We start from the raw sequence: 25,326 nt of genomic DNA, 5'->3' as shown, positions 1-25,326 counted from the left end.
TCTCCTCTGATCAGTCCTCAGTGTTACCAACATAGAAATAATGCTTGTAATAGTGTATTAGCACAGGTTTTTTAAGCGGAGAGTAGACACTCTTCATCTGGAGGAATGGAGTGAGGCTAATTCTTGGGGAGCTCTGAAACTGCGGCAGGACAGGAATGTTGGTGGTGCATAGCTCTGAGGAAGTCTCGGCCTTCCTGTTGGGTTCACGAAGTTCAGGATTGATTGCACCTCCTCCCAGTTGGGTGCGGTCTGGTGGGATAACTGGGGTGTTGTGCATGGCCTGATAGGTGGAATATGGGTGGGGTGTCCTCCTTCAGGGGTTGACCACAGTACCCTGAGGGTTGTCATTTCCCCTGTTGTTGCCATGGGCTCTGTTCAGATGTTTTGGAATTTTATTTCTAAAAAAAACTTTTTTTAATTTAACATCCAATTATTTATTGTAATACACTATTGTGGGCATTTTTCTATGTCAGTAAAACTGGGGACTGGTGAGATGAGGAGGGCGACAAAGGCAGTTCTCTGTGAACAAACTTCACTATAATTAACCACTTGCCCTCCTGAGGATTTACCCCCCTTCCGGTCAGCAGGCCTCTTTTTGCTACTCGGCGCTGCACTAATTCAACTGATAATTGTGCGGTCATGCAATGCTGCTCCTAAACGAAATTTGCGTCCTTTTTTTCCACACAAATAGAGCTTTCTTTTGGTGGTATTTGATCACCTATGCGCTTTTTATTTTTCACGCTATGAACAAAAATAGACCAAAAATTTTGAAGAAAAACAATGTTTTTTACTTTCAGCTATAAAAAATATATAGTAAACTCAAAGTTAGTTATAAATTTAGGGCAAAATGTATTCTGCTTCATGTTTTTGGTAAAAAAATCCCAGTATATTGATTGCTTTGTGTGAAAGTTATAGCGTCTACAAACTATGGTATAGATACTGCAATTAACGCCATTTTTTGCTATACAGCGCTGTGCTAGTTTAATGGACAATTGCACGGTCATGCAATACGGTATATAAATGAAATTTACATCTTTTTTTTCCCACAAATTGAGCTTTCTTTTGGTGGTATTTTATCCCCTGTACGGTTTTTTTTTTTTTGCGCTATAAAAAAAAAAAGGCTGACTATTTTGACAAAAAAAAAAAACAATATTTTGGACTTTTTGCTATAAAACATGTCCAGTAAAAAAAATGTAAAAACCAAATTTAGTCATAAATTTCTGCCAAAATGTATTCTGCGACATGTCTTTGCTTAAAAAAAATCCCAATACGTGTAAATGAATTGGTTTACGTGAAAGTTATAGCGTCTACAAATGGCGGGAAAGATACTGGGATTTTTTTTTATTATACTAATAATGGCGGCCATCAGCGACTTATGGTGGTGATCAGCGATTTATGACAGTAATCAGCGACTTATGGCGGGACTGCGGTGGACATTTTGACACTGGGGGGGGAACTGACTAGGGTCACTCACATCCCCAGTGACACCAAAAAAAAAAAACACTGACACTGTATTAATGGCACTGGGGAGGAAGGGGTTAACCTTTATAAGGTAAAGAAAGGGTTAAATGTGTGAGGGGAGTGTTTTACTAGGGGGCGGGGGTGTGTACTTCACAGGAACAAGCTGATCCCGAGAGATAAAGTCTTCTCTCAGGTTGAGGTGCTGGGAACTGACAGATAGCAGAGCTGCAATGTAAACACTGCAGCCGCGCTATCTGTAAGTGATTACTTGTAATCGCCGGCACCTGGCGGGAAATGACCCGTCGGGAGCCGGTGATGGACACCCGCTGCCACGATCGGTGGGACGGGTAGGGCGGGCACGTGCCTCGCGCGCTACCCCTACCTGTTTTGCACAGCGACGTTAAAAGATGGCGCTGTGCGTACAGGTGCCGCCCTGCCGCAGTAAAAACACTGCGGGGGGTCGGCAAGCGGTTAAACTGCTTTAGACCTTTCAGACTGAAGGTCAATTATTTTCAATTAGTGTTTTGTACAGACATCGATGCTTGATCAGAGAGTGAAGTGTGGTTCATTACACAATGGTGTGTACATTAAAACGTGAAGGAAAAAGTGGACTCTTTGTTTTATTCTATTTCAGTATACTAGAGATATGAATATGTGTGGGAGATTGGGGACAATACCCCCAGTGTCTTTCCAAGTCTAATCAGGTAATAGACACATCTTGGGGAGTCTCCCATCTTGTACACTTCACCTGCCTTATTGCAGGCTAATGTGGATGTATGTATGTGGAAGAGAGCTCAGAATTGATCAAAGAAGGGGAAATGTGCCATTACAGGTGACCATTGCTGACCACTGCATCACCCATCATATAATACCAGCAACAGCCATTTTAAATTTGTTCTCCGTTTTGTGAATGAAAAGGATTGTTCTTTTGTACATCTTGGTAAACAAGTCTGGAAAGGAAGAAGGCAGGTTCTAGGATGAGGCATATTACATACAGGCATCTAACACTAAAAATACGATGACTAGCATGGAGTAGGTTAGAGTAGTGTAGTTTAGTGTAGGCCCTGCCCTAAAAGAGTCTACCTTGTCGTGGTGGGCAGGCTTGTCATCTTTTGGTTAAGACCAGACCAGAACAGACCAGAAAAAAATAGTTATATGTCTATATTTCTAGAAAAAAAGATACAGACAGCTATAGTTCTGAAGAAGTCCCCGAAGTGGGCGGGACAAAATGCGTAAGCTGACACGTGCCTACCCACTCTCTCTGACATCCACATGCCATCTCCACATGCTGTAGTTCATATGTAGACCTTTCACAGCCATACATCTATTCTTGAGCCGTTTGCTAGGCTTGAACTTGAGGACTGGCCACCATCCACGGGAGTGCAGGCAGATTTTTTGCTGGACTTGGAGGTTCCATTGTTATTTCAGCCTTTATCATCACAGGACCCAGGGGTCCTATCAGACTGTGAGTTATAGCGATTTGTGATGCTACTTTAATCATATCAGTTGTACAGATCACGGGCTGGACTGGTCATACGAGTTCATGTTGCTTATTTACTCCTACAATATCCTCTATCACATAGGCTGGCTACTGTGTACTATAGTACTGAACTCCCAGTTACAAGCTGACCATCCTCACTCCATGGCTGTCATTCCTTCTCTGGCTATCAGCTGATTGATTTCAGCAGGCTGCACCAGTTTCATCCATTTTTCTCATGCAATACCTTCCATTGCCTTACCTTCATTACGGCCTCCATCCATCTGGTTCTGGTCACACAAGAGTTTATTTATACCACGTATTGCATGGACTTTGAGGCTTTTGCCCTGTACAGTGACTTTATACCTTGTGATCCTCTTTGGCCAACGGCCATGTCCACACTGGCCTTTGCATATTGCTATATATTCTAATGCTATATGTTTATGCATTGATGTTTGTTGTTTAGCTGTGTAATATATCTATATGGTTGGCACTTCCAGGAACCCCCGGTGTGTGCAGTAGGCTTACTCTCCATCTAGTGGGTTTTGGGGGGTTGGGGGTGTCAGTGGGCTGGTACTATCTCCCTCAGCTTCTCCTCTCTCTTTTGTGAGTGGGATGGTGGGATGTGAGGGTCCTCTATCTAGGGGAGGAGTTCCTTGTGGGGGTATTTGGGGGTTGGTTAGGATTGGTGGGGTGGTTTGGGTCAGGGATTGGGTGTTGAAGGGTTGGGTCAGGTTAGTCCCAGTGGACCGACTCCATCCTTTGTCCATCCCTGATGGTTCCCTCTTGATATCTCGGGGGGTAGAGTCCTCTGTCATGCAGGATTATCATGTCTCCGATGGCCTATTACTGTTTATGGTGCATAATAAATTTCTTTTGAGGTTAGTTTTTTAGGTGTGCAGCCTTTTTTCTTCTTTTTTTTGCAGGTTCTAGGTTGAGGCTTATTACAAACAGGCATCTAGCACTAAAATTACGATGACTAGCATTGAGTAGGTTAGAGTAGTGTAACACAGCTGATCACATGACAGAGCCGACGTTATCTGCTCTTTACAGTGATCGGTGATCCACTGTGTCCATCCCGAGGGTGCGCATGCGCAAGTAGAGAGGGAGGATGTCACCCTATTGAGCATCTGTGGGGCATCCTCAAATGGAAGGTGAAGGAGTGCAAGGTCTCTAACATCCACCAGCTTCGTGATGTCATCATGGAGGAGTGGAAGAGGACTCCAGTGGCAACCTGTGAAGCTCTGCTTAACTCCTTATCCAAAAGGGTTAAGGCAGTGCTGTGAAATAATGGTGGCCACACAAAATGTTGACACTTTGGGCCCAATTTGGACATTTTCACTTAGGGGTGTACTCACTTTTGTTGCCAGCAGTTTAGACATTAATGGCTATGTGTTGAGTTATTTTGAGGGGAGGGCAAATTTACTCTGTTATACAAGCTGTACACTTACATTGTAGCAAAGTGTCACTTCTTCAGTGTTGTCACATGAAAAAGATATAAAAAATATTTACAAAATGCGAGGGGTGTATATATTTTTTTACAAAGTCCATACTTCTCTTTTAAAATAGTTAATTTGATTTCTTCAAAGGTTACACTGGAAATAAACAAGTTACTACATTTTACTTTTGCTCACCACTTTCTCCAAAAGTTCTCTGTATATTTTGATGACACATTTACCTAAATGTCATATTACTTCACTCAGTTTTAGAAAAACGGGACTTTAATGGTATCTATCAGGTGTGTAACTGCAGATCATGGTGCCCCAATGCAGAATTTTGATGCAGCACCCTGGTGGCCTCCCTGCTATTGTTGATCTTAAAGTTGTTCTAAAGGCTTAAGGTTTTTTACCTTCTTGTATTGTATGCATGAAGCTAAAAACCCTTCATTGTGCAGCAGCCTCCCAGCTCCCCTAACATTCACCTGAGCCTGATCTCTGTATAGCGATGTGCATAGGAGACTCAGCTTTCCTGGGCCTCTCCATCCTCATTGGCGGAGACACAGCAGTGGGAGCCATTGTCAATCACAGCTTGTGAGGAGGGAGCGGGGGGTTCGGCTGAGTCCCGCTCTGCTGTGTCTGATGTAGCGCCCTCTAAGTAGCTAGGTTGTTATTTCTGTAAGACAGAGGCTGGGTAGCAGCCTGGGATGAGTCGGCCTGGGAGTGAGGTAGTGAGTTCACCTCAGGACAGGCTGAGAGGTATTACAGGTCAGGGCTTCTGGAGCCCTCCCACCATTCCAGAAACTTATAGAATTTTCTGGAAGAGGGGTGGAGGAGGCCTAGGTCTGCATGTTTAGGGGAACTTGGCTAATCCCTTGGCAGAAGGCCAGGCAAAGTGACCATGGACAACCCTTAAATGTGGCAGAGTTTGTGCAGCAGTAGTGTGTTTGATGGATGGAGAGGAAGGTGGGAGTGTGAATCCTGGGAGGGGGCCCCAGGGAGGGGAGCCTACCTACAGGTTGTTTGCTGGACAAAAGTATCTCCACTCCACCATCTCCGAGGGAGGACAACCTGTCAGCTGGGAAGCAGCCAGCCCAGGGTAAGGCCTGAAAGCAGCTTTAACTCATCAAACTGACAGGACAGTGTGAGTACTTTTACACCCCCTGGGGTAGATAAAGGGAGAGAGTGGTCAGGTGCAAGACCCAACTAGTTAGTCAGTTTATTTATTTATTGCAAGTACTTATATAGCACCATCAATTTACGCAGCGCTTTACATATATATATATATATTGTACACTCACATCAGTCTCTAACCCTCAAGGAGTGTACAATCTAAAATCCCTGAGATTCATACATACACATACTAAGGCCAATTTAGACAGGAGCCAATTAACCTACCAGCATGTCTTTGGAGTGTGGCAGGAAACTGGAGTACCCAGAGGAAACCCACGCAGGCACAGGGAGAACATGCAAACTCCAGGCAGGTGGTGCCGTGGTTGGGATTGGAACCAATGACCCTAGTACTGCCAGGCAGAAGTTCTAACCATTTAGCCACATTTTTGTGGTGTTACTCCGTAGGCAGCTTGTGCATGCATTTTAGAGGTACATCAGTTCATTTCTAAAGGGCTCATGTTGTGTCTCCACACACTAAAAAATGCACCATAACACATACACCACTGAACACCTGCATTGCATTGGGAAAATTAAGGTCAGCAGCATTTTTCAGTGTGTAGATGCTCTTTAAGGATCCAGAGGAAATAGGTGGGCACAAGCAGAGACAGGAGCCAATTAACCTACCAGCATGTCTTTGTAGTGTGGCAGGAAACTGGAGTACCAAGAGGAAACCCACGCAGGCACAGGGAGAACATGAAAACTCCAGGAAGGTGGTGCCATGGTTGGGATTTGGCCCCAACGACCCTAATACTGCCAGGTGGAAGTACTAACCATTTACCCACTGTGCTGCTAGATCTTGGAATCTTGCCCAGGGATACCCTCAGTGGAGCTGGGTCAAGAGGGGGACTCATCTGGGGTCTGAGGAGGTACACCAAGGGGACTTCAGTGCTCCTTAACAGAGACAGTGCTATTTTTGGATGCACAGCTTTTGTACAGTGTATACGTTGTTAAGACATTTGTCCTCAAGTTTGCAGTTCCTTGGGCATCCAATATACCCCTAGACCCCATCCAAGTTGTTCAGTCCTTAATAAAAACAATTAAAAACAAGCTCAAAGACTGAATTACTAACTCTGTGCATGTGAAGATGTGGGAAAAATGCATGTTGCCTGACCGTGCAAAGCTTACGGGACCCAAAACTCAGCAGCCCCTGAGGATGTAGTGCTACACTCATGAACGCAGAGAGTGGGGCTGGGGAGCGAGCTTGTACCAGAGCCCCTATAGCAAACAGCTTGCTGTGGTGGCACTTCTCAGGTGGGGAGAGCCAGAAGTGCCGACAGGGAACCCAGGAAGAGGAGGATCAGAGCTGCTCTGTGCAAAACCACTGAGTAGAGCATGTAAGTATTTTATTAAATATATACTGTATGTACAAAAAAAACAAGCCTTTAGTTTCACTTTAAAATAAAGCATGTTTATATTGAAGTGAGGTAGTAGGACTAGGGACCAGTTCTGTGGACAGAAGTTGTCAGGTAAGAGGGGTATCAGTACATACAATTAAAGAGGTCCTTCAGTCCCAGACAAAAAAAAATAAATGTCATCAATTACAAATACTGTAGCTGCTGACTTTAAGTAAGTCCCTGGCTTATTAAACTCTGGCTGGTTCTTCACCAGTCTTTGGGCCCCAGGCACCTCCATGCTAACTGTGGGAAGCCGGGTGTGACTCTGCAGCTTTGCAGGCAGCTCCCCACTACACATGCTTGTGCCATGCTATGCCCTAGAGATGGTCCTGCAGCCTTTTGGGACCTGTGACGTATTCCAAAAGGTTGCATGCAGAGAGGGTGGGAAGCTGAAGCGGGAAGTGTTAAAACCAAGTCCCCACAGCCCCTAAAAAAAGGAAAGTGTCTGAAAGGTGAGGAGGGCAGGAGGAGGCATAAAAGTGGAACTTCTTTTTAGGAGTTCTGCTTTAACTTTTAACTTTCATTTTTCAGCCAACTATCCTGAATGCAGCAGCTCACTAGTCTTTTTCAGTATCTCAGATCTCAGGGCCTCAGTGTAAATTTTAAGCCCTTGTAACCCTTCCACCACCACAACAAGCAAGTGCTGAAAGAGAAGGCCTACTAGTAAGTAAAAAAAAAAATCTAAAACACAAGATTTGTAGTAGCAACACTAATGACCATTATAATGTTCTATATTATGGCATAATTGTTGGTATTAAATCACACTACACACATTTGCAAATACTGTATATGTGAAAGCCACAGTGCCTTGCCAAGGCTCCTCTGTATACTGTGGTCTTAACTCATCATTTTGAGGTTCCGAGTTGGAACAAATATAGCAATGAAAGAATGAAGGGTAGGTTTGCCTGGAGGGAGCCAACTCCTTAAAGGTACAGGAACACATCAGACACCCAGCAAGCGCACAATGGCAGCTGAAAGCATTCAATGTGTCCCGGCATTAAATTCAATTGTGCAGATAAATGCCAACCACCTCAGAAGAGGTTTGGCACTGCGGCTTTCACATACATTTGCAAGTGTGTGCAAAAAAAGCTTCTCTTTCCGTGCAAACTGTTAGACAGGGCTAAATTGGTTTTGTTGCAGGCTAGCTGGTAAGTGTGCTGGAAATTTTCTGTTGTTTGTAATGTGCAAAGCACCTTCCATGTGCTCCTTACTGTAAAGGCTAGTTATAGATTGGGATGGTTGTCATTCATCTGCACATCTTGCCAGTTTTTTCCTGAGGAGACACTCTGGAATGCTTGCTTTAGACATAAGGAGTTAATTACAGTGCTGACCCGCAGTGGCGTCCCGAGGCAGGTGCGGGGGGTGCGCGCCACACCAGGTGACACCTACCGCATGGGGTGACACCGGACCCGCTCCATGAAAAGGTAACTTGTAAAGCAAGTCGACAATCCCCACAGGATGGATCGGATCTGAGGATTGGGGAGCATAATGGATAGGACTCCGATCCATTATGCTCAATCCACAGATCCAAACCATGCTGCGAGGAACGTCGGCATGCAACTTATACGGGGTGACACCAGACCCGCTCCACGAAAAGGTAAGTTGTAAAGAAAGCCGACGATCCCCGCAGGATGGATCGGATCTGTGGATTGGGGAGCATAATGGATTGGAGTCTGAACCATTATGCTCAATCCGCAGATCCGTCCCGATCCATTCTGTGGAGATCGTCGGAGGGGATCTCACCAAGTGTTATCGCACCGGGTGACACCAACCCTAGGACGCCCCTGCTGACCTGGTTTCTCCTTACTGCACAGCCTGCAAAGGGGGATTTGTTACTAGCAACAATAATGCTTAAATCTCCTCCTGTGTGTCTGATGTCAGCTCTTTTAACTGGAGACATCACAGGGGATACAGAGTCGGTGTCAACAGAAACCTCTGCAATTCTTAATAATAAAGTACTGGGTTTGTGGTATCTTCACATATACACCAATTTTTAATGTTGAATTTGACTTAAGGACCCCCCTAATAGGTCCCCTTTTACTCCCAGGCCCCATATCAGCAGCATGGGCTAACATGGCTATTGTTATACCATTGGTACCCACAACTTTATAATCCATGGCATTATTTGAAATTCATAACCCACAAAAACAGTAAAAATGTTTGGCTGATAATTATTGCGATCTTTCCTTTTTTCATCAATGCCAGCACTGATTTTCTGAACTACTTTATACAGTGCAATATGTTTCACCAAGGCTTTTCACCCATTTTGTATGTGTATTAGGCTGCTGAAAATCATCTTCTCATTCAGTGAGTATTGTGACGAACGCGGTGCCCGACCCCTGCCCTTCTCACCAACTTGTGACAAAGCACCAGCCGATCTCACACCGCGCTGTCACTTGCGTAACAATGCCACTCTCAGCTGCACCATGCACAAAGATTTTCCAGCTCGCAGGACCACAACCAGGGGCGGACTGACATCTCATGGGGCCCCTGGGCAATAGGGGATCATGGGGCTCCTGTGTCCTTGCCCAAACTCAAAAAAGCCTATGAAAAAGGTACCAGGGGCATCTCATGGGGCCCCCTACTGACCCCGGGCCCTCGAGCAGTGCCCGAGTTTCCAAATGGTCAGTCCGCCCCTGACTACAACCTAGGTGCCAGCAGCCTCAGAGCGATGGCCACTGGGTTAAGTTAATTATGCAATTAACCCTTCAAACTCCAAACTGCCACCAGATAGCTTTGGGACTATCAACCCTTCACAATGTTAGCAAGAACAAATATGAACAATAAATGTCTGTAACACACACTGTCACCAGAGACAGGTATATTAAGAGGATTATTATATACAGTAGCACTTTTCAAGAGACAGGGATTCTTTAGTTTGCATTAAAAGTCTTAGAGATAATTTTAACACTTTTAAAAATAGAGTTTATTAATGAAAAAGTCAAATGGTGCAATTAAATTATTTACAGAAAAAGATGTTACAAAGAAATAAAGAGTACAATAAAGTAATAGAGAAAAAGGAAAGGAGGTAAGAAAGCAGAATACTTGCAAAGTCCTTGGTTTTAGCAGAGTCCAATTGTCCAAGCAAATAACGTGCCGTGGCTCTCTTGGGTGTTTCTTGGTTGATGGTAAATGAGAGCTCCCCTACTAGATCTGGTCAGTCCCTTTTCTATGATATCAAAGAGGTGTTGCCTGAGAACAACTGACCAATCATCCGGTTTAGGGGATGGGTGCTAGGAGGTCACCAAATTTATTACCAAGTTCCAACTACAGTTTCATACTAATATTAACAACTTCCAATACGTGCAGGTGGTATTCTAGCAACTGGCAGATTATTATTCAGAATTATATTTAGATCCCAGGGATACCAAACACAGCACAGCATACCTTTGTCACCCAGGAGGGAGGAGACTGCTTTCTCCCCTTCCCTATGTAATACCATAGTTATGTATGACCTTGATTTGTTCAGTATGATATTCCCCATTCAAATATATACCCAAAATTAATGTGCCCTGTTCCTGTTGAATTCTATTAATTGTATGTGGAATTGTTACGTTGTGGGATAGACATTTTATGGCATGCTCTGTATTCCTAGAGCCTTAAAGGTCACATGTGACGGCTTGACTGAGTTATTATTGTTTTACGATAGGGCAGTGGAAAGTGTTTTTCATGGTTTGTGGAAATAGACATCCTGCCAAGACTAATTAGCTGTTTACAGCTCTGGTCAGGTCTGGACACTGCATCTTTTTGTGTTTTAATTAAGATAAGAGGTTCTTTTGAAGTTTGTTAAAAGTTTAAGCTACAAATTCCATAGTTTGCAAAGGGGGGGAGGCAGTAGGAACACTGCTCATGAGACTTTCACACGATGGCTTTTGAGTACAACTTCTTTGTCTTTATTGCGCACAATTGTTACAGGTATCACTGTGCAAATTCATAGAGCAACCTCTTTGTCAACACTCAGAGCCCATTCACATTAGTGCGTTGTGTTAACGCTCAGTAATGCACAATTATCAGTGTTGGTGCAATGTGGTGCCATTCATTCTGAATAAAGCAGTCAATCTTCCTAGTGCATGTGTTTTAAAATATATGGACTAATTAAAGTATAACTAAAGGCAAAATGTTTTCTTTAGTTTTAGATAGAGTGGAGATGGATTAGAACACTTATCACTTTCTATTGCTGCCTGTGCCCCCTGTTAAAGAGATTCACCCTCTTTATTTTTGCTGTTTATCATTATCATTGAAAGTGAAAATAAAAGAAAATCCCAAATTTTGGGTTGTCCCCAGAAAAGTAGAAGATGGGAAATCTTCCAATAGGGACACTAGTTCTGGTTACCTGGGGGTCCCAAAGGAATTCCCTTAATTTGCATGGATTTCCTTTTACTTCCTGTTTAGCTATGGGACAGGAAGTGAAGGTAAATCTTTGCAATGGGACACAGATGTCAAAAAAAAAAAATCTGGCAGAGGTTATTCCTCCCTTGCTCTATCCAGTATGAAAAAAAAGTTGTGCCTAGTTCTACATTAACCTTTTATAAGTGCATGGTGCATGTCACATTATGCAAAAGAAAGTTATTTAGTCTGAATAGCATCCTATTTTACATGGAATAATTAACCACCTGTAAATTCTCACTGAATGTCACATTGTGTGTTACATAGTCATTCATTCTGAGTGGCACCCCGATGCACCTTGTCAAAGGGCAGTGCCTGTCTGTCAAGCACCTTTTTTGGTTTGGTTTGGTGTGTTAGGCCACCCATTTCAATGAATGGACTGCCTTAATGCACCACACATTTAGACATGTGCACTGTGACACCTCAATGGTGTGAATGAGCTCTTAGGGACATATTGGCAAAGCACTGAATGTGACACTCCCCAAGCATTTAATGATGGTTAATCATTCCCCGTACTTTTAGGCGCTTGGACTAGGGAGAATGACTGCTTATTGTATAGGTCACTAGATCTTAGTTTCAAGCTAAGTAAAGCCCTGTATACACGTTGAAAATATCGGACGAATGATCGTCCGTTTTTTTTTGCATGCTAGTATCATATCGAAAGTGAAGAGGTTACTAAAGTTACGAAAATTCTTGAATAAAAATTCAGAAGTGATGTAATAGAATGTAGCACTACCCTCTTAGGAGTTGCTATAGATTTGGGTCCCCCTATAGTCCTGCACAGCCAGGCAACACGCATTTTCCTCAGACCTTGCACACTGGAGTTAATAAACAGTCTTTGAGCTTGGTTTTTAGGTTTTATTAAGGGGTTTGAACTTCGATGGAGTTGAGAGGTGTATGGGATGCCCAAGGAACTACAACTTGAGGACAAACTCCTTAGCAACTATGTACAAGTCTCTATACAGCAAAATCTCTTCTTGGAGAGTTCTCCTGGTGTATCACCCCAGACCCAAGATTAATTCTTTTCTTCACCCAGCTGCCTGAGGGAATCCCTGGGCAAGAATACAAGAAGCTGCCACTTTAGATGAAAGCAGTCCCAGATGAGGAGCTAGTCAGGTTTCCCACCAAAATGCTCTCTCCCCTTATCAGGCCCAGGGGGTGTAGGATTACTCACTCAGTCCTCTCCAGTAATACATGAACATAAAATATGCAGCACTAAAAATTGGATATTAAAATAGATAATAAAATGTACATGATATACGTGTGCAAATGAGCAACATAACTTCGTGCTGAAACCAATGATGTAAAGCAATCTCAAATATCCTGAAGGAAAAAGGTGCATATAGTGACAATAGTGCCAAAGTCAGTCTATTCGGTGGTATTGAAAAATGATAAAAACAATCCGTGACATCTGTGGCTTAGAAAGTGAATGTTGATTGCACTAACCAGATAGCGCAATTATTGCGCATTGGAGTAAATAGGACCTACTCCTGGTCATCTGGATCTAGAGCACTGCAACGTGGATCATCACCAGGTCACCAGCATTCAGGTACTATGCGTCTGAAGGTAGAAAGCTCATCACCAGGTATTCCGTCATCAGCCACCAGAGGAATGTTACCCGCTCTCATATGTCAGGAATCACCTTAGGGGGGGGCTCGCAGGACAAACAAGCCCAGAAGAGAGGTATCCGATAGTGTAGTATTTTTATTAAAGGATGTAATATAAAAACAGGTAAACAACTTACATAAAATATCAAGATGGCCACCGGTCGTTCATAAGGACCGTGCGGGCTAAGGTCACTGTGTGGGGGCACCTTCCTGATGCATTTCGTGTAAGTACACTTTTTCAGGTGCCCATCTGACCACAACACTTTCTCCCACTCCTTCTCTGAATCATTTAGATGTTTACTGGCAAACGTCAGACTTTCACATTTACATGTGCCTTCTTGAGGAGGGGGACCTTGCGGGCGCTGCAGGATTTCAATCCATGGAGGCATATTGTGTTACCAATGGTTTATTTGGTGACTGTGGTCCCAACTGCCTTGAGCTCATTCACAAACTACTCCCAAGTAATTCTGGGTTGATCCCTCATTTGTCTCATCATCCTTACCCCATGAGGCGAAATCTTGCTTGGATCTCTAGACCGAGGGCAATTGATGGTTATTTTGTATTTCTTCCATTTGCGAATAATCACTCCAACAGTTGTCTCTTCTCACCAAGCTTCTTGCTGATGGTCTTATAGCCAATTTCAGCCATGTGCAGGTCTACAATCTTGTCCCTGATGTCCTTTGACAGCTCTTTGGTCATTTGCCCATAATGATGGTGAGGTTTGAATGGAAGAAAGAGATTCTGTGCACAGGTGTCTTTAGGAGCACCTTCTTAAATTGACAGGACTAATCTGTGGCCCACATGAGCACATAGCCAGTCTGTAGGAGCCAGAATTATTGTTGGTTGGTAGGGAATCAAACACTTATTTTACTCACTGAACTGCAACTCAATTTAAAGCATATTTTTTTTTCTGGATTTTTGTTTGATATTCTGTCTCTATCATTTAAAATATACCTATGATAAAAAATGATAGACCCTTCATTTCTTTGTAAGTGGGAAAACTTACAAAAGCTGCAGGGGATCAAATAATTGTATTCCCCACTGTATACCCAGGACCAGCCAACAATTAAAGTGATCACTTAAAAGTGTCTGGAAACCTATATTTTTTTAATAAAAACATGTCACCAACTTACCTGCTCTGTGCAATCATTTTGCACAGAGTAGCCCCAATCCTACTTTTCTGGGGTCCCCTCTGCCAAGTGCCCCACATAGCAAGCCGAATGCTATGGGGGCACTCATGCAGGCTCACTCCTAAGACACATCTGTGTGTCCATTGACACACAGAGTAGAGTGTTGCTCGGCTCTGCCCCCTGCTCTCTCTGCACTGGCTGCGATTGACAGTTGCCAATGGCTCCTGCTACTGTCTCTGAGGGAGAGAGCCTCAGTGCTGGATCGAGATTGGACTTAGGTAAGCATGTTGGGGGGGAGCTGCACTCGGAAGGTTTTTTTTACCTTTATGCAGTAAAGGCATTAGGTTAAAAAAAGACCTTCAGCCTCTAGAATCATTTTAAGGAGAAGAAAAAATGATTATTAATTTTTAATTTTATAGCCACCGTTTAAGTTCCAATTTCCAGAAACTGTTAGTAAAAAGCCTGCATAGAGTGTCTTAGTGCCCATGATTGGACTTTATTACTATTGCAGCCATTACTAGCATTACTAGCACCTGAGGGGCTTCTTTTGAAAACCCAGGGACTATTGATTCTAATGGGAAAATAAGAGGTGCTGATTTGGTGCAGACTGAAGAGTGCTGTAAATGCTGACTATTATTATTAAGGTAGGCATACATGGACGGGCTGAATCAGTCTAAATTTAGGCTGTGAATGGCTCTGACAACACCACCCAGGTTGATCAAATCAACTGAGTTAGGTGGAAAATATTCCCTCAAAGAGTGACTGCATCCTATCAGATGCATGCCCTATTCAGGTATTCAGACAGCCGCGGTTGCTGTGGCTGTCTGAATACTATGCTTGGCATGTAGTGTGGAAGTAGAAATCGATTGCTTTTCTCTCATTCAATCTATGGAATGAATGAGAAAAATCTAAATGTGTATTGCTAGCTTTAGTGGAGGGGGATTTTGCTTATACCAGCTACTGTACCTAAATAAAGCAGAGAGTGATTTAAGATCTTTTGAGGTTTTAAGACCTGTATATTAGAACACTCAGAGCAGCTAGCTGTACTGTGTCATTATACAGGTGTGTAAGTCTGATAACCAGTGACTAAGTAGTAAGTGTTTCTGCTTCAGAATGCAAAAACAGATCCTCTCTGAATGTACCAACCAGCCCAGAAAACCACATCTGGAATATTTCTTCCCTCTGTATTTTATTGTATGAGTAAAGCAAGCCTTAAGATTTCTTTAAAAAGTTTTATAATAAAGGCCAACAGTAAAAAAAAAGAAATAAAGAGTTCAAGAAATAAACTACAAAACACAGCAACCTATAACAACTCAACTCATTAAAATGACTAACGTAGGGCCAACATAAGCTAGATTCTGATCGGTTATCAGTTGGCAATTGTATTTATTTCTTTGCTTCTTGCGTTGGTTTATTGAATAAAAAGGTTAGTCTAGCAGGATGTTAGGACAGAAACCTCAAAAGTTTGTGTTGTTTTACTGCAGATAACCAGGGGCGTATCTGCCGCAAGGCAAACAAGGCGTTTGCCTAGGGCGGCAGTTTTCAGGGGGGAGGCCCTGCCCCCAAGCAGAAGGGACAAAGGACCAGGGCTTGGCAGGTTAGGAGAGCTTGGCAGGGTTCGGGCGGGAGGCAGGCTCAGGTGGAAGGTAGGGTTTAGACAGGGGTGGCATCAGCAAGTTTTGAGCAGGGGAAGGTGGGCTTGGCTTATGCCATCTTGAGTTAATGGCAAGCCAGCTGTCTTACCCTCTCTGTGCCTTCCCGGAGCTCTGATTCCCTGTTTTACCCACTGCCATCATTAAGATCCGGCAAGAAGCCCAGAGCCGGACTGACCATTGCAGCTATGCTCCGCTTACCCGGCCTCTCTGCAGCCAGCCGGCTGTCTATTCCATTCACTGCATAGGGCCGGAGGGCGGAGCCTAGAGGTCAGCTGACCGTGCAGAGGGGGTGCAGAAGAGGAGACCATCGCTGCAAGGCAGGTATCAGTGCAGCCACAGACACCACGGACCCCAGATAAGGGCCCCTTTACTTGTCAAAGAGAGTCTCCCCCTCTCTCTCTCCTCCCCTCTCTCTTCTCCCCCCTCTCTGTTCTCCCCCCCCTCTATGTTCTCCCCCCCCCTCTCTTCTCTCCCTCACTCTCTCTCCCTGTCTCCCCCTTTCTTCCCCCCTCTCTCTCCCTGTCGCTCCCTCCCTCCCTCTCTCTTCTCCTCACTCTCATTTTGCACAAGATAAAAGTAGTCTGGGGGCTAACAAGCCTCTGGATTACTTTTACAGGCGGCGGAAGGGTGTCCCTCCCCCTCCTGCCACCGACGCCTTTACCAGGCTCTACCATGCAGTCCCAATGCAAACGATCAGACTGATCTGTGTCTGATCACATGCATTGGGAGGCCAGAGGAGAGATTTGGGGTCTAATAGACCATAGATCTCTCCATAAACAGGAACTGTCATGGCGTATGCTATCACAAGGGATGTTGTTCATCCCTTGTAATAGAAATAAAGTTGATCAAAAAAAAGTTAAAAAGGTACAGTGTACAAAAAAAATGTAAATAAAGAAAAAATAAAATTAAAAAAAAAATGAAAGCACCCCCGTTCCCCCATGCTCACAGGCACATAGGTCCCTCACGCATATGTAAATGGAGTTCGCACCACACATGTGAGGTACTGCCATGAAAGTCAAAGTGAGAGTTCTAGCACCAGACCTCCTGTGTTACTCTAAACAGGTAACTTGTAAAGGCTTTTAAATTTTGCCTATGGAGATTTTTAGGTACCATAATTTGGCACCAAATGGTATACCATGGCTGGAGTGGGACAAATTCAGATGGTGGGGGTTGCCCAATTTTAGTCTTTCTGGGGAAGGAGGGGACGCCCAATTTTAGTCTTGCCTAGGGCAACACAAAACCAAAATACATCACTGCATATAACAATTCATCTTATAGAATGAAATACTGAAATAACAAAACATCATTTTTTTCTCTGTACTTTCCATTAAAGTACTGAAGTATTAATTAAAGTATTAACCACTTGCCTACCGGGCACTTATACCCCCTTCCTTACCAGGCCAATTTTCAGATTTCAGCGCTGCCGCACTTTGATTGACAATTGCGCGGTCATGCAACATTGTACCCATATGAAATTTTGATAATTTTTTTCTCACAAATAGAGCTTTCTTTTGGTGGTATTTAATCGCCACTGGGCGCTTTACTTTTTGTGCTATAAATAAAAAAAGTGCAAAAAATTTGAAAAAAAAAAAAAGTTTGTTTCTTTTATAAAATTTTTCAAACAGGTATTTTTTCTCCTTCACTGATGTGCGTTGATGAGGCAGCACTGATGGGCACTGATAGGCGGCACTGATGGGCACTGATAGGCAGCACTAAAGGGCACTGATAGGCAGTACTAATGAGGTGGCACGGATAGGCGGCACTGATAGACAGCACTAATTAGGGGTCACGGATAGGCGGCACTGATATGCAGCACTGATAGGTGGCACTGATAGGTGACACTGATTATGGGTACTGATAGACGGCACTGACTGGCATCACTGCTGGGCACTGACTGGCGGCACTGACTGGCACAACCCCTGGGCACTGACTGGTGGCACTGACTGGCAGCACTGCTGGGCTGCACTGGTGGGTGGCACTGGTGGGCAGCACTGGTGGGTGGGCACAGGTGGGTGGCACTGGTGGGCACAGGTGGGTGGCACTGGTGGACACAGGTGGGTGGGCACAGGTGGGTGGCACTGCTGGGCACATGTAGGTGGCACTTCTGGGCACAGGTAGGTGGCACTGCAGAGTGGCACAGGTGGGTTCACTGCTGGGCACAGGTGGGGGCACTGCTGGGCACAGGTGGGTGCACTGCTGGGCACGGGTGGGCGGAGCTAGTGGGCGCACTGCTGGGCGGAAGTTGCGGGTGTCACTGCTGGGCACCGATCATCAGGGCACTGATCATCAGTGCCCTGATGATCGGTGCCGATCCCCGCTCTGACAACTGCCGGTTCTCGGCAGTACTTTCCTCACGATCTGACAGCGTGAGGAAAGTGCAGCCGAGAACCGGCACTTGCATTTCCATGTGATCAGCGTGTCATTGGACACCGCTGATCACGTGGTAAAAGGCCGGTATGATCGGCCTTTTACCACATCTCGTGATCAGCTGTGTCCGTAGGACACAGCGATCACGGAGATCGCCGGGTGCGCGCCCCCTGGGGCGCGCAGGAGAGCGCGTTCTGGGAGGACGTCAGAACTGGCCGGCCGCGGTGAAGCCGTCATTCGGCTATGCGCGGTCGGCAAGAGGTTAATAAATCATCCAGTTTTATCTTGAACCAGTGAATAAGGTATTGTCTTTATAAATATGACAAAATACATACATTCATTAACAAAAACAAACTCAAAAAATCGAGTAAGGAATTACATTTGCATTGCAGCACAGATACAATCCCAGCATGCATTCAAATGACAATACCTTTTTTTTACCACAGTGCAAAAAAATGAATGCATCTACGTTGCAGCAAATTGATTCATAAATGTTGACTGCCAACACGTGTATATCTTGCTTACTAAATTGTGATTGGCTTTCTCAACTGCCTTGTAATTTTTACTAGGATTATAAAACAGCCCATCACAATAGATTGACAATTAAACTATTCAGGCAAGGGGAATTAAACAATAAATACAAGGGGAATTCTGACAACTGCCATACAGAGGCTATTGTCAAGAGATACTTTGAACCTGTTTTGAGTTGTAATTAAGCTGGGTAAAATCAATGGTGGAGTTAAATAGAGAGAATAACAAATTCACAAAAATCATAATTGGTTGTAACAATATCAACTTCCTGTGTGCTGATTCTCCAGTTGATTTTTCATGTCTTAAAACAGACAAAAAGGTAGTTTCAATAAAAATAAAGATGTTTCAGTACACAAAATGGTAAAATGTTGTAAAACAACTTCATTAAAGTGTCATATGAAGTGATCTGTCATATGAAGTGATTAAAGAATGCTGAACTAACTTAGCTATGATGGCGAGGGGAATGTGCAAAGTGCTAGGTGATAAATGAATTATTATGCTTTGGCCCCTCACAATTCCATTGGAAACATTACTAACTGCTAGAGGCACAGAGGGCAGGACAGCATACCATGAGCTAGGACGGCAATGCTTACAAAGTATTGGCATCCTCTTACCATCACTACAGCAGTCTGGTTGTTGGGATATTACCCTAATAAGTGACATGCTCAGGAAGGCATAGCACTATTCATATCTTGCTGCAACTAAATACATTTCACAATTAAATTAACAGATTAATTTGCTAATTATGATGAGCAAAATACTAAGGAAAAATTACATTAAACCAGGAGAAAAAGTAAAAAAAGAATGAAAGTACAAGGGTCTGAATTATGGTAAAAAAATATATTTTCATATTTCATTGCCGCTGAAAGAAAAATATGTCAAATTGCTCTGGGTGACACATTTTTATACACGAGGACCATTATAAGTGGTTTCAGAGCTAAACTATATTACAGTACATGATACTGTAAAAATAATACACATTCATAAATCACAACTCTAACTACACGTACATACAATTAATTTTGCACTCATTTAAATCACACAAATAAATTACTAGAATTAAAGTTAAATACCTATTAATTGAACGCCACATAGTTCAACTAGAGACGTCGCTTTTGTCATTGAGGTTCTTCTTAGTTTTGTTCATACTAATTAGCATGGGAATACCCAGTGTTTCTGTCATGGTCATCATTTTCTTTATTTTGTTGTGCTTCTTTTCTTTACCTTTAAAAAAAAACAAAAAAAAAAAACAAAGGTTAAACTATAAATATGACATAATGCATCTTGGGAGACTTGTTTGTAAAGGCCATGTTTGAATCATATTTATAATTGCAGTGCGTTTGACACAGCCTAAATAAGCCCCAACTTCTATTCCACATGTGCTGAATCCATCCCTCCAGGTCATTTCATGTGGCTGTCAGCTGCAGCACCCCCTAGTCTTTGCCCCCACCTTGCCTGAGCAGTCAGTCAGCTGGAAGGGAGATAGAACCCCTCAGCCAGATCCTCCGTCACTCTGTGCAGCCAGGGACAGGCTCATCTCCATCCCCTCCTCTCCTGTCTCAGCAGTCAGTGGCAAAGAAGAGGATTGAGCTCCTCCTACAGATCCTGTGTCTCTCTGTGCAGCTTAGGACAGGCCATCTCCACCCCCCACCCCCTTTTCTGTCCCAGCATTCAGCAGCAGAGAGGAGTACAGACCTTCTTTGCCAGATCCTGCATTTCTCCATGCAGCCATGGACAGGATCGTCTCTGTACCCCCTTTCCCATCTCAGCAGTCCACAGTAGAGAGGATGACAGATCTCCTACATATGCTGTGCCTCTCTGTGCAGTTGCAGCATTCCCTCGTTTCTGCCTCCCCTGGTCTCAGCATTCAGCAGACTCCAGTCCTTCTCCAGACCCTACCCTTTCTGCTTCCAAGCTCTGCCCCAAGTTTATTCCCTGCAGCAGCAGTAAGGGGGGTGCACTGTAATGCAATGGAGAGTGGGGGACTCTTGACTTCTGATGGTGGGGGGCTCTTGACATCTGATGTAAGGGAGGGTGGGGAGCTCTGGACATCTAGTCTTACAGGTACAACTGGCCCTTTGAGGACAACCATAATGCTGATGCAGCTAGACATGCTGATGCGGTTAGACACCCCTGTTCTATTCTATTTTCTCTCACTACAGAAGCCTTGGCATTGGTGTAAGACATGAATTAGGGCAACACTTTGGCTAGCATACATATTGAACCACTTGATTTTCATCTAGGCTACAGGTACTCAGTGTGTAACAAATCTGGCCATTCATGGCAATAGCCAAGTTAGGTAGATGTAGACAGGCCAGGAGGCTACCAAGAGTCTACATTTGTTCAGACGTTTCTGGATGCCCTCTAACCATAAATAATTTATTCAGACAGTTCTGTATCTGCGTGGCAAGCTCTTGCCCTGGAAAAGCAGTCATTAGCCTACAAATAGACCAGTTAAAGACAGAGGGCCTAAAATGAGCTTGTCCTGTGATCATCTGCACGTACAAGAGGCTTTTTAAATACTTAAAACGAAACTTCACTCTCTCAATCAGCATGGACTATTTCTAATCCTTATGCTGCTAGCATTAGTAAAGTATATCATATTTACTTGTTTTAACCTTTTCTTTTTTTGTATTCCTTCATTAACTTCCTGGTTTCCGTGCCTAAGGAAATGATGTCATGCATCCCAGGAGTCTTCAGGAGGGGAAGGAGCTCAGCCAATGCCTGAGCGAAGGACAGATGGATTCCAGGAAGTAACTGCTATGTGAAACATCTGCCCTTACTCAAGATGACCACTGCCAGAAATGCCAGGAGGTGTTTTTCAAAATGTTTTCTTAGCAAAATAAAGCATGGAGGCATGAATGGATGGAGGAGTTTGTTTTGAATATTAAAAATGAATTGTATAGCATTTTTGGTTTGTGGTGCTCAGATGCAGTGCAGTTCCACTTTAAGTTGGAATCTAAGCATTTGAATCTGAGGTTTAAATCGTCTTAACTTACCCAATCTCCTTCACCTTCTGAATAACCCAGGGCAAGTTAGGTCTGGAGTAAAGAATCTTGCCTTCTTTTGTGATAAACCTGGAAGAAATACATAGTATTTGAGAACACTTCATAAGTGTTTATTAGCATTAAGATATAAACAGCAGATATGCATATAATCAGAAACTGGCTAGTTTTTGCTCATATCAATGTAAACATTTGTTAAAAGTTAATTCTACAAATATACTGTATGAATATAGCACAAAGCACAGCACCTACCCTCCCCACAATGCAGCACTTAGGACCTCAGCAGCCCATCACCAGGATCCAGTACAATCACATGGGGTGCAATTATCCCCAATAATGGGTATTTTTGCCCCACTTCCATTCTCTTCCAGCTCAGTGGCTAAGTAATTAGCACTCCTGCCTGGCAGCACTAGGGTCGTTGGTTTGAATCCCAACCATGACACTACCTGTATAGAGTTTGCATGTTCTCCCTGTGCCTGCGTAAGCTCTTTCAGGGCAGGGACTGATGTGAATGTACAATATAAATGTAAAGCGCTGCGTAAATTGAGGACCCTATACAAGTACCTGTAACAAATAGTAAATACATTCTAATCTTAATACTTACATCACAGCTTCAACACAAGGCGGAGCTGCTGTAGGAGGAAGTCCACTATAGGAACTTTGGATTTAGCTGAGGAGACCTTGGTTCAGCAGGTGCTAAATTTATCAGTGTCTGCAAATAATAACAAGTGTAGAGAATTAACCATCACGTGAAATTCTATGTTATTAAAACAAAATGTAAGGTGACAGCAAACTGCATTTCATATACATACCATTTGATATTTCATAAAGGAATATCTCCACCAAAATGAAGAAATCCCCACCAATTCAGCTTTTGGGTTGGTTGGTTGCTTGCTTGCTTTTGTGCCTTAGTCTACAACAGCAAGCCTATAAAAGGTATCACTTTCTTACATCCAGATTCCCAAGATATTTGTTTGTTCTTTCAAATGAGGAATCTGCTACATAACATGACACATCAATTTAGCTAGTGGATAATGGCTTTGCCAATTGGTCCAAATTGAGAATTTAGAGGGAATATTTTACTAATGGCAAGATTGCCTTTTAAAAAAAAATGGTGAAGGATCTGTATATAAAAATCTTCAGAAGAGGTCCTGAGTAGTCTTTACCAGTCAGTCATATGAAAATCGTCATTTTATGGCTGCATGATTAAATACATTCAGTGTTGCAAAAAATCTATTAATAAAAGATGGGATGCAGAAACAAACAGGGAAAATATTGCCCAATAAATAGTTATAACACTGTATTGTCTTCTACTCTTCTTTCTCCTTAAACCGTGCCAAACATTTAAGTCATTTTATAAAAAGTGATACAAATTGGGAGATTTTCTCACAGATTCCTCCCATTGTCCTTGCTTTGTTTCCTTGTGTATATTAGAGGCTGAAGTAAAAAACTCACTAGTTTATGTAGGAAAAATCTTTACTGACCCACTTGTTCCATAAATCAGTTCACATGTAACCATACATCCTTCCACCTGCATATTATCTATCTGCTTACTATGTGTTCTTCTGTCGCCACTTACCAGCAGATACGGTGACTACTGCAACTGCAAGGAGTGCCATACACAGCATGGTCTTTGTGGAGCACATGATGTTGGGGTATCTTTGACCTTTAGGGCTCTTGTCTTCTCCTGTATGCAGAGCTGCTGAGTACTGATAGCCACATGGAGCCATCTTCTTTTATAGACCCAAAAAGAGGAACTTTACAAAGGCAGAAGGAAATGATGCTGGTATTTCCATGTAGTGATTACAGCTTCAGCACTTACAGGTGAAACCAAAGATGACCAATCTTTTTCTATAGCACTGAATAGCTGAAGATAAAAGAAAAGAAAGAATAATTGTTGCAGAGCTGGCCATCACAGAAACATTGATAATTGTAATGTTGATGATGAGAAAAGGTCAATTTAACCAACTTGCTGGTTTATTACATTTTTTATTGACAGCAAGGGCAAAATCTCCTGTTTACAGATCCCAGTTTTCCCCCCTCCACTAAGTCTCACCACTTCTGCTGCATTCAACGGTACATAAAGTATAAATGGAATATTCCACAGGTGAACAGGGAACCTCCTGATAATGGCTCTGGAGGGTAAGCAGAGCTGAGAATTTAGGTACAAAACTGGTGTCACTGGTAGTGTAACTCAAATTTTATTTTTTTTAATATAATAATAACTTCCATAGTGGAGTTAAGTCCCTTTTACAGTTTTGCCAATGCTGATCTGTTCCCACTGTTGAATGCTACATTATCCTATTATTTGGCAGTGAAGAACTCCTCCTGTTGTTTCTAGGAGGAGGTAAGGAAGAGTCACCAGTTTTCATCAATGGCAGTAGCACCTACATCAACACAAGGCAACTTGTGAAAACAGATGACACCCTCCCCCTGTCATGATGCCTCCCTCTTGTCCTGCTACCCTCCTACCTGTCTCGATGGCCTACTCCTGTCCTGATCTCCCCCTTCCTGCTGCCCCCCTCCTCTCCTGCTGCCTCCTTCCTGTCCTGCTGCCCCCATCACGATGACCCCCTCCTGTCCCACGACCTCCCCCTGCCATGTCACACTGCCCTCCATTATGCTCCTGTACTGAAGAGGTGGATCTTAAACAGCAAGGGGAGAGATAAATGTAGATGGGGGTGGTCGATTTTAGTCTTGCCTAGGGCAGCAAAAAAGTAAAATACACTACTATGCGGAGGGTCGATGCTGGGACTGCAGGGATGGGTCAGTATGTGGGGACTGCAGGGATGGGTCAGTATGTGGGGATTGCAGGGATGGGTCAGTATGTGGGGACTGCAGGGATGGGTCAGTATGTGGGGATTGCAGGGATGGGTCAGTATGTGGGGATTGCAGGGATGGGTCAGTAGGTGGGGATTGCAGGGATGGGTCAGTATGTGGGGATTGCAGGGATGGGTCAGTATGTGGGGATCGCAGGGATGGGTCAGTATGTGGGGATCGCAGGGATGGGTCAGTATGTGGGGATCGCGGGGATGGGTCAGTATGTGGGGATCGCAGGGACGGGTCAGTATGTGGGGATTGCACGGAAGGGTCAGTATGTGGGGATCGCAGGGATGGGTCAGTATGTGGGGATTGCAGGGATGGGTCAGAATGTGGGGATCGCAGGGAAGGGTCAGTATGTGGGGATTGCAGGGATGGGTCAGTATGTGGGGATCGCAGGGATGGGTCAGTGTGTGGTGGATGGGAGGATGGGTCAGTATGTGGGGATCGCAGGGATGGGTCAGTATGTAGGGATTGCAGGGATGGGTCAGTATGTGGGGATTGCAGGGATGGGTCAGTATGTGGGGATTGCAGGGAAGGGTCAGTATGTGGGGATCGCAGGGATGGGTCAGTGTGTGGTGGATGGGAGGATGGATCAGTATGTGGGGACTGCAGGGATGGGTCAGTATGTGGGGACTGCAGGGATGGGTTAGTATGTGGGGATTGCAGGGATGGGTCAGTATGTGGGGATTGCAGGGATGGGTCAGTATGTGGGGACTGCAGGGATGGGTCAGTATGTGGGGATTGCAGGGATGGGTCAGTATGTGGGGATTGCAGGGATGGGTCAGTATGTGGGGATCGCGGGAATGGGTCAGTATGTGGGGATCGCGGGGATGGGTCAGTATGTGGGGATCGCAGGGACGGGTCAGTATGTGGGGATTGCA

The 25,326-nt window shown here is 44.0% G+C and overlaps 2 long non-coding RNA genes across 2 annotated transcripts in view; one reads left to right on the top strand and one right to left on the bottom strand.

The window, feature by feature from the left end:
- Window positions 1-21,483, top strand: part of LOC149459175 (uncharacterized) — a 33,017-nt gene extending 11,534 nt beyond the window's left edge. The window contains exon 3 of the long non-coding RNA XR_016313315.1: window positions 21,286-21,483. This is a non-coding gene — a long non-coding RNA (uncharacterized LOC149459175). The remainder of the gene's footprint in view (window positions 1-21,285) is intronic.
- On the bottom strand, window positions 19,443-24,183 carry LOC149459174 (uncharacterized). The gene is made up of 5 exons (XR_016313314.1): window positions 24,095-24,183; window positions 23,202-23,489; window positions 22,227-22,334; window positions 21,617-21,694; window positions 19,443-19,841 (listed from the first exon to the last, which is right to left on the bottom strand). It is a non-coding gene; the product is annotated as an uncharacterized LOC149459174 (long non-coding RNA).
- Window positions 24,184-25,326: the final 1,143 nt, after the last annotated feature.

The sequence above is a fragment of the Staurois parvus genome, unplaced genomic scaffold (assembly GCF_062004578.1).
Source record: "Staurois parvus isolate SC_StPar_1 unplaced genomic scaffold, SC_StPar_1.0 ptg000270l, whole genome shotgun sequence".
Taxonomy (NCBI): Eukaryota; Metazoa; Chordata; class Amphibia; order Anura; family Ranidae; genus Staurois; species Staurois parvus.
This window is presented reverse-complemented; position numbering and strand designations above follow the sequence as displayed.